Source organism: Oncorhynchus tshawytscha, linkage group LG24 (genome assembly GCF_018296145.1).
Source record: "Oncorhynchus tshawytscha isolate Ot180627B linkage group LG24, Otsh_v2.0, whole genome shotgun sequence".
Lineage (NCBI taxonomy): Eukaryota > Metazoa > Chordata > Actinopteri > Salmoniformes > Salmonidae > Oncorhynchus > Oncorhynchus tshawytscha.
The window spans coordinates 30,275,649-30,285,895 of record NC_056452.1 but is presented as its reverse complement, the minus strand read 5'-3'; positions in this window follow the sequence as shown (position 1 = coordinate 30,285,895).

The window sequence follows — 10,247 nt, the reverse complement described above, 5'->3', positions numbered from 1 at the left end:
GGAACACCTGGAGGAACACCTGGAGTGGAGGAGGAACATCTGGTCTGGAGGAGGAACACCTGGAGGAACACCTGGTCTAGAGGAGGAACATCTGGAGGAACACCTGGTCTGGAGGAGGAACACCTGGAGTGGAGGAGGAACACCTGGTCTGAAGGAGGAACACCTGGAGGAACACCTGGAGTGGAGGAGGAACACCTGGAGGAACACCTGGTCTGGAGGAGGAATTCCTGGAGGAACACCTGTGTGTGTGTATCTGTCAAGTCAAATGCGCTGTCAAGTTTTCCGAGGTGCTTGGAATACCCAGCTTGAAAATCGGGCGTATGTCCCAAATTGCAGCTTTTTCCCTACACAGCACACTAGCTTGGACCAGAGTCCTATGGGCCTTGGGAAAAAGTAGTGTACTACATAGGGAATAGTCTGACGGAGGAACACCTGGTCTGAAGGAGGAACACCTGGTCTGAAGGAGGAACACCTGGTCTGAAGGAGGAACACCTGGAGGAACACCTGGAGTGGAGGAGGAACACCTGGAGGAACACCTGGTCTGGAGGAGGAACACCTGGTCTGGAGGAGGAACACCTGGTCTGGAGGAGGAACACCTGGTCTGGAGGAGGAACACCTGGTCCGAAGGAGGAATTCCTGGTCTGAAGGAGGAACACCTGGAGGAACACCTGGAGTGGAGGAGGAACATCTGGTCTGGAGGAGGAACACCTGGAGGAACACCTGGTCTAGAGGAGGAACACCTGGAGGAACACCTGGTCTGGAGGAGGAACACCTGGAGGAACACCTGGAGTGGAGGAGGAACACCTGGTCTGAAGGAGGAACACCTGGAGGAACACCTGGAGTGGAGGAGGAACACCTGGAGGAACACCTGGTCTGGAGGAGGAACTCCTGGAGGAACACCTGGTCTGGAGGAGGAACACCTGGAGGAACACCTGGTCTAAAGGAGGAACACCTGGTCTGGGGAGGAACACCTGGTCTGGAGGAGGAACACCTGGTCTGGAGGAGGAACACCTTCTCTGAAATAGGATCACCTGGTCTGAAGGTGGAACACCTGATCTGAAGGAGGAACACCTGGTCTGAAGGAGGAACACCTGGTCTGAAATAGGAACACCTGGTCTGAAGGAGGAACACCTGGTCTGAAATAGGAACACCTGGTCTGAAGGAGGAACACCTGGTCTGGTGGAGGAACACCTGGTCTGGAGGAGGAACACCTGGTCTGAAGGAGGAACACCTGGAGGAACACCTGGTCTGGAGGAGGAACACCTGGAGGAACACCTGGTCTGGAGGAAGAACACCTGGTCTGGAGGAGGAACACCTGGAGGAACACCTGGTCTGGAGGAGGAACACCTGGAGGAACACCTGGTCTGGAGGAGGAACACCTGGTCTGAAGGAGGAACACCTGAATCTGAGATTATACTCACTCACGAGAACAAGTACGCACACACAGACACATAGACTCCCACACAGAGAGGGTTAGCAGAGAGACACATAGACTCCCACACAGACACATAGACTCCCACACAGAGAGGGATAGCAGAGAGACACATAGACTCCCACACAGACACATAGACTCCCACACAGAGAGGGATAGCAGAGAGACACATAGACTCCCACACAGACACATAGACTCCCACATAGAGAGGGATAGCAGAGAGACACAGACTCCCACACAGACACATAGACTCCCACACAGAGAGGTACAGCAGAGAAACACATAGACTCCCACACAGACACATAGACTCCCACACAGACACATAGACTCCCACACAGAGAGGGATAGCAGAGAGACACATAGACTCCCACACAGACACATAGACTCCCACACAGAGAGGTACAGCAGAGAGACACATAGACTCCCACACAGACACATAGACTCCCACACAGACACATAGACTCCCACACAGAGAGGGATAGCAGAGAGACACATAGACTCCCACACAGACACATAGACTCCCACACAGACACATAGACTCCCACACAGAGAGGGATAGCAGAGAGCACATAGACTCCCACACAGACACATAGACTCCCACACAGACACATAGACTCCCACACAGAGAGGGATAGCAGAGAGACACATAGACTCCCACACAGACACATAGACTCCCACACAGAGAGGGTTAGCAGAGAGACACATAGACTCCCACACAGACACATAGACTCCCACACAGAGAGGGATAGCAGAGAGACACATAGACTCCCACACAGACACATAGACTCCCACACAGACACATAGACTCCCACACAGAGAGGGATAGCAGAGAGACACATAGACTCCCACACAGACACATAGACTCCCACACAGACACATAGACTCCCACACAGACACATAGACTCCCACACAGAGAGGGATAGCAGAGAGACACATAGACTCCCACACAGACACATAGACTCCCACACAGAGAGGGATAGCAGAGACTCCCACACAGACACATAGACTCCCACACAGACACATAGACTCCCACACAGAGAGGGATAGCAGAGAGACACATAGACTCCCACACAGACACATAGACTCCCACACCCATAGACTCCCACAGAGAGGGATAGCAGAGAGACACATAGACTCCCACACAGACACATAGACTCCCACACAGACACATAGACTCCCACACAGAGAGGGATAGCAGAGAGACACATAGACTCCCACACAGACACATAGACTCCCACACAGACACATAGACTCCCACACAGAGAGGGATAGCAGAGAGACACATAGACTCCCACACAGACACATAGACTCCCACACAGACACATAGACTCCCACACAGAGAGGGATAGCAGAGAGCACATAGACTCCCACACAGACACATAGACTCCCACACAGAGAGGGATAGCAGAGAGACACATAGACTCCCACACAGACACATAGACTCCCACACAGAGAGGGATAGCAGAGAGACACATAGACTCCCACACAGACACATAGACTCCCACACAGACACATAGACTCCCACACAGAGAGGGATAGCAGAGAGACACATAGACTCCCACACAGACACATAGACTCCCACACAGACACATAGACTCCCACACAGAGAGGGATAGCAGAGAGACACATAGACTCCCACACAGACACATAGACTCCCACACAGAGAGGGATAGCAGAGAGACACATAGACTCCCACACAGACACATAGACTCCCACACAGACACATAGACTCCCACACAGAGAGGGATAGCAGAGAGACACATAGACTCCCACACAGACACATAGACTCCCACACAGAGAGGGATAGCAGAGAGACACAGACTCCCACACAGACACATAGACTCCCACACAGAGAGGTACAGCAGAGAGACACATAGACTCCCACACAGACACATAGACTCCCACACAGACACATAGACTCCCACACAGAGAGGGATAGCAGAGAGACACATAGACTCCCACACAGACACATAGACTCCCACACAGACACATAGACTCCCACACAGAGAGGGATAGCAGAGAGACACATAGACTCCCACACAGACACATAGACTCCCACACAGACACATAGACTCCCACACAGAGAGGGATAGCAGAGAGACACATAGACTCCCACACAGACACATAGACTCCCACACAGAGAGGGATAGCAGAGAGACACATAGACTCCCACACAGAGAGGGATAGCAGAGAGACACATAGACTCCCACACAGACACATAGACTCCCACACAGAGAGGGATAGCAGAGAGACACATAGACTCCCACACAGACACATAGACTCCCACACAGACACATAGACTCCCACACAGAGAGGGATAGCAGAGAGACACATAGACTCCCACACAGACACATAGACTCCCACACAGACACATAGACTCCCACACAGAGAGGGATAGCAGAGAGACACATAGACTCCCACACAGACACATAGACTCCCACACAGAGAGGGATAGCAGAGAGACACATAGACTCCCACACAGACACATAGACTCCCACACAGACACATAGACTCCCACACAGACACATAGACTCCCACACAGAGAGGGATAGCAGAGAGACACATAGACTCCCACACAGACACATAGACTCCCACACAGAGAGGGATAGCAGAGAGACACATAGACTCCCACACAGACACATAGACTCCCACACAGACACATAGACTCCCACACAGAGAGGGATAGCAGAGAGACACATAGACTCCCACACAGACACATAGACTCCCACACAGACACATAGACTCCCACACAGAGAGGGATAGCAGAGAGACACATAGACTCCCACACAGACACATAGACTCCCACACAGACACATAGACTCCCACACAGAGAGGGATAGCAGAGAGACACATAGACTCCCACACAGACACATAGACTCCCACACAGAGAGGGATAGCAGAGAGACACATAGACTCCCACACAGACACATAGACTCCCACACAGACACATAGACTCCCACACAGAGAGGGATAGCAGAGAGACACATAGACTCCCACACAGACACATAGACTCCCACACAGAGAGGGATAGCAGAGAGACACATAGACTCCCACACAGACACATAGACTCCCACACAGAGAGGGATAGCAGAGAGACACAAACACAACTCTGCTGTAAATTATGCACTCGACGTCAGACTAAAAATTGTAGCTCAAACATAGTTTCCAAAGGATATATAGGTAAGATTTTGTAAACACTTGAGTTAATGAGGGATACAGAGTATATTCAAAACAGGTGCTTCCACACAAGTGTGGTTCCTCAGTTAATTACTCAATAAACATCCCATCATGCTTAGGGTCATGAATAAAATCCATTATTTGGACTACCATGGCTTTGCCCCCAGAACAACAATGCCCCCATCCACAGGGTACAAATGGTCACTGAAAGGTTTGAAGGACATGACAACGATGTAAACCATATGCCAAAAGCCGTCTCGGTCGTTGGACCTCAACCTAATTGAACCCTTGTGGGAGATTCTGGAGCACCGCCTCAGACAGCGTTTTCTACCACCATCGACAAAACCATCGACAAAACACCAGATTATGGAATTTCTTAAAGAAAGAATGGTGTTCCATTCCTCCGATAGAGATCCAGACACTTGGAGAATATATGCCAAGGTGAAGGTAGAAGATATTCTGGCTTAGATGCGGTTCTGGCTCGTGGTGGCCTCACACCCTATTAAAGACTCTTTATGTTGGTGTTTCAGGTACTTTGGCAGTTTCCTGTATTTTGACAGATCACAGATCATATTGTTTGATATTAAAGGGGGAATGGTAAAACATACATAAATAACAACAACAACAAGAGAAAACATGTCATATTCACTCATACTAGGAGGAGGTAGCTAGAGAGAGACTAAGACAGGAGAGAGTGAGAGAGAGATAGAGAGAGGGGGGAGAGAGAGAGAGAGGGGGGAGAGAGAGAGAGAGAGGGGGGAGAGAGAGAGAGAGGAGGGAAGGGAGAGAGAGAGAGAGGAGGGAAGGGAGAGAGAGAGAGAGAGAGAGGAGGGAAGGGAGAGAGAGAGAGAGAGGGGGAGAGAGAGAGAGAGGAGGGAAGGGGGAGAGAGAGAGAGAGAGGAGGGAAGGGAGAGAGAGAGAGAGAGAGAGGAGGGAACGAGGGAGTTGAATGAAAGAGTGAACTACTTAGCTATCATCATTTAATGACAGACCACAGCTTTGATCTAAACCCATTTAATGACAGGCACCATCTTTGATCTAAACTAATTTCTATGCTCCACTTAATTGGTGTCATATTTCATGAAGATCAATATTCTCTCTCTCTCTCTCTCTGTCTCTGTCTCTCTCTCTCTCTCTCTCTCTCTCTCTCTCTCTCTCTCTCTCTCTCTCTCTCGGCATGGGAAACACAAATGTTAACATTGCCAAAGCAAGTTTTTTTGCCAATTTTAACCTCAGTCCTATTGTTTGTGTACATGGATTTTAAAATGTCATATGTTTTTACCCCAACACCACTTCCCATAGATTTGTACAGCTGACCGTCATCAACAACACATGAGAAGTCTCAATTGGGGGGTGTGCAGGTTGAATACGTGATCTGTCATATGGTCATTTGTTAAGTCAATTTGACATTTGCTCAGTACATTGTTTCCACAGAGGACATGTACAAGTCTGCTTTTAATGATAATGCAGAGGATTTCCCCAAGATTGCTGTTGACCAATATCCCACGGTAGTTATTGGGGTCAAATTCGTCTCCACTTTTGTGGATTGGGGTGATCAGTCCTTTTCAGTTCCAAATATTGGGGAAGATGCCGCTGAGGATGATGTTAAAGATTTGAAGTTTAGCCTATTGGAAGTTTTGGGCTCTATATGTGACCCGTTTCAGGAAACTGGGCATATGTTACGGGTCGCTACTTCACAGGAGAGCTGTTGGAATGTAACAATTGTTTTTTATTCAAAAAAAAATTGGGGGGCAGAGGCATAGACTGTTCTCTCTGCTACCGCACGGCAAGTAGTACCGGAGTGCCAAGTCTAGGTCCAAGAGGCTTCTAAACAGCATCCTTCTACCCCCAAGCAATAAGACTCCTTGACAGCTAATCTAATGGCCAACCAGACTATTTAACCCCACCCTTCTATGCTGCTGCTACTCTCTGTTATTATCTATGCTAGCTAACATTACATTTATGATCTGTGTGTAGTAATGTTCTCATACTGCCATTTCACATTGCTACTGATATAACCTAATGTTAGCTAGCTAACTAGCAAACATTGTAGTTATTTGGTTAACTTTAGCTAGCTATGACAATCCGTTTGTATTGCTAGTACTCTATGGATTAGGATTACGGTTCATTGTTTAGCTAGCATGTCTAAACAAAATACTCCACTTTGCCAGATGAATACATGACCCAACAAGTTAGCCAGGAAAAAGTATGTGAACCCTTTGGAAATACCTGGATATCTACATAAATTGGTCATAAAATGTGTATTTAATAACTAGTTTACCCTCCTTTGGCAGCAATAACCTCAACCAATCATTTTCTGTAGTTGCGGATCAGACCTGCACAATGTTCAAGAATAAGAGTAATTTTGGACCATTCCTCTTTACAAAACTGTTTCAGTTCAGCAATATTCTTGGGATGTCTGGTGTGAACTGCTCTCTTGAGGTCATGCCACAGCAGTCGGGTTGTGGTCAGGACTCTGACTGGCCCACTCCAGAAGGTGTATTTTCCTCTGTTGAGGCCATTTTGTTGTTGATTTACTTCTGTGTTTTGGATCGCTGTTCTGTTGCATCACCAAACTTCTGTTGAGCTTCAATTGGTGGAATTATAGCCTAAAATGCAGTAGTACTGAGGCACCCATAGTAATGAGGTATAGCCTACATAGACGGTTAGATTATTATGGACAAATGGCAGCCAATCCTCAATCAAAAAACCATATCCTGCAAAATGTCTTGATAAACTTGGGAACTCATTTTTCCTTTGATGATAGGGAGCTGTCCAGGCCGTGAGGCAGCAAAGCAACTCCAAACCATGATGCTCCCTCCACCATACTTTACAGTCGGTTTTGATGTCCGTGTGATGTGCCTTTGTGTTCCTTCCAAACAACTCAACTGTAGTTTCATCTGTCCACAAAATATTTTACCAGTAGCGCTGTGGAATATCCAGGTGCTCTTTTGCAAACTTCAGACATGCAGCCATGTTTTTTTTTTTGGACAGCAGTGGCTTCCTCCGTGGTGTCCTCCCATAAACACCATTCTTGTTTAGTGTTTTACGTATCGGAGACTCATCAACAGAGATGTTAGCATGTTCCAGGGATTTCTGTAAATCTTCAGCTGACACTCTAGGATTCTTCTTAACCTCGTTGAGCATTCGGCGCTGTGCTCTTGCAGTCATCTTTGTCTTGCCACTGTATTGTGTAATAATTTCAAAATATTTGTATCTAGAGTTTGTCTTTCAGCATCAGTAGAACACGCCTGACTCTCCTCCACCAGTCATACAAGGAGAATGGCTCCCATCAAAAAGAGAGCTGGCCCAAACAAGCACGGGTTAAACCTGAAGCATGAGGACTTGCAACGAGTGGTGAACTTCATCAACAAATACGCAGTTATTTTGCTCCTTTGCACCCCATTATTTTAATTTCTACTTTGCACATTCTTCCACTGCAAAACTACCATTCCAGTGTTTTACTTGCTATATTGTATTTACTTTGCCACCATGGCCTTTTTTTGCCTTTACCTCCCTTATCTCACCTCATTTGCTCACATCGTATATAGACTTGTTTATACTGTATTATTGACTGTATGTTTGTTTTACTCCATGTGTAACTTTGTGTCGTTGTATCTGTCGAACTGCTTTGCTTTATCTTGGCCAGGTCGCAATTGTAAATGAGAACCTGTTCTCAACTTGCCTACCTGTTTAAATAAAGGTGAAATAAATAAATACATAAAAAATACCAGGACGCCACCCAGGACGCCACCCGGGACGCCACCCAGGACGGGACGCCACCCAGGACGCCACCCAGGACGCCACCCAGGACGCCACCCAGGACACAAACACTATGGTGGAAACCTTCTGCCGTCCCATGTGACAAAAGCAGCCGTGCGGCGTCATGGAAACGATGACAACACTTGGTACGTGAAGCATAAACAACACGTTTTGATTATTTAATTGACCTCCAACATGATTGGTACTACTTGTATTGATTTCACATTATTTCTGTATATTCCAGTGTTTCGAAGATGATTCTTTTATTTATGCAGTTCTGCTGCTCTGCACATCTGTAGGTAAGTGAAACCTACCTGATGATAATGCATAGAAAAATTATATTATGTTTTACATGATATTTTCTTTTTATTTAACTTATGTTAATGTTATTTTGTTGTTTGCAGGTGCACTATCCTTCTGACCCAATGACCCAATGCAGCCAGGTCCCATCTCCTTTTTATCTCCTCGCAAGTGTGGCTTGTTTGGTGTCTGCTGTGAATGAAAACCACAACAAGTCAACTACTTGATTGATGAAGGCACGTCATCCAGCAAAGGCAGCAGTGCAGTCATCAACTACATCAACTACTGCACCATTTCTTCACCAACTATGGAGTTGGGGAAACACATGTGGACCTGAATTGTGAAAACTGCAGTGGCCAAAACAAGAACAAGGTTATGCTCTGGTATTGAGTCTGGTGGACCATGCACAAGCTCCACCACAGTCTGGACCTTCACTTCCTGATCACAGGCCACACCAAGTTTGCCCCTGACTGGTGCTTCGGGCTCATCAAGCAGCGCTTCAGAAAGACCAGAGTGAACACTGTCTGAGATTGCTGGTGTTGTGAAGGACAGCACTGTGACAGGGGTCACCATCCCACAGCTGGTAGGACTGGAGGATGTTACGGTGCTGGTGGAAAGCTATGGCTGGCAACACCACCTGACTCTGTTCTTCAGGCCGCTGCCACAGATCAAGCAGTACCAGCACATCTAGGTGAATATCCTTTTCATTGCATTGTATGTCTTATCTAAACAGGTTTCAGCTGCTGAGCAACGCTGACATCCTTCCTCCCATAGATGGTCTGCCTGTACAAGCACCACCTGGACTGGACACAGCTTGACAAACTTATCTTTTTGAGAAGATCAGGGAGTTTTGCGAGAAAGAGAAAATGGACATCACATGCCCTGCATCAAAGTCAAGGGCACGACAGAAACAGGCTCTCTGAATACACCTTCTGTAGACACCCATCCATTTGGCTGTGCCGTTTACACCTTCTGTAGAGACCCATCCATTTGGCTGTGCCGTTTACACCTTCTGTAGAGACCCATCCATTTGGCTGTGCCGTTTACACCTTCTGTAGAGACCCATCCATTTGGCTGTGCCGTTTACACCTTCTGTAGAGACCCATCCATTTGGCTGCACCGTTTACACCTTCTGTAGAGACCCATCCATTTGGCTGTGCCGTTTACACCTTCTGTAGAGACCCATCCATTTGGCTGTGCCGTTCACACCTTCTGTAGAGACCCATCCATTTGGCTGTGCCGTTTACACCTTCTGTAGAGACCCATCCATTTGGCTGTGCCGTTTACACCTTCTGTAGAGACCCATCCATTTGGCTGTGCCGTTCACACCTTCTGTAGAGACCCATCCATTTGGCTGTGCCGTTTACACCTTCTGTAGAGACCCATCCATTTGGCTGTGCCGTATACACCTTCTGTAGAGACCCATCCATTTGGCTGTGCCGTTCACACCTTCTGTAGAGACCCATCCATTTGGCTGTGCCGTTCACACCTTCTGTAGAGACCCATCCATTTGGCTGTGCCGTTCACACCTTCTGTAGAGACCCATCCATTTGGCTGTGCCGTTTACACCTTCTGT